This window comes from Rhea americana, unplaced genomic scaffold (assembly GCF_003343005.1).
Source record: "Rhea americana isolate MKP2758 unplaced genomic scaffold, rheAme1 scaffold_0, whole genome shotgun sequence".
Lineage (NCBI taxonomy): Eukaryota > Metazoa > Chordata > Aves > Rheiformes > Rheidae > Rhea > Rhea americana.
This window is the reverse complement of record NW_028185037.1, coordinates 17,824,234-17,824,985: the sequence shown is the minus strand read 5'-3', so window position 1 is coordinate 17,824,985 and position 752 is coordinate 17,824,234.

Here is a 752-nt window from a genome sequence, read left to right as displayed (position 1 = left end):
AAAAGACGTGTTTCAACCCCTGTGCAAGATTTTCCTTCCTCCTTCTGGACAGAGGGAAAGGATTCACTCCACTGAGGAGCGCGCAAAAGCATCTCCTGCCCTCTCGCTCCCTGATCTGTGCACTGAGGGATAAGAGGCTTTTACCTCAATGCACCGCTCTGCCCTGGGCTCCGCTGCAGTCACGTGCAGAATTCCTCCTGCTCCTGTTCCCACTGAAACCTCTCCGGCACGGGAACGCTCTGTTTCCCTCTCTGACACATGCTCTCCTGCACACTTTGGGCTTCCACTTTCCAAATCCATACCACATATTTCTAAGGCTTGCAAGGTGAAATGGGGAGCTGCACGCTTGTGGCCACTTCAGCGGTGTGCACGGTGCATGATGTGCATGGTGCACTACGCCCTGCATGCCCTGTGCACCGCACACACTCGTGTACCCATCGTGTACATGGCGTACTGTATGCACTGTGCACCAGGCACACTATGCACACCATGCACTGTGCACACCGTTTCCTTCATGTACATGGTGCACTGTACGTACACACTGTGCATCATGTGCTGTGCATGCTGTGCACCAGACACTGTCAACACCATGCACCATGCACACTGTGTACACCATGCACTCTGTACCACACACACCGTGCATACCATGCACACTGTATACTATATGCACTGCATACACTGTATGTACAGTCCACCACACATACTTTGCAGCCCATGCATACCACGCACATCATACGAACTCTGCATCGTAC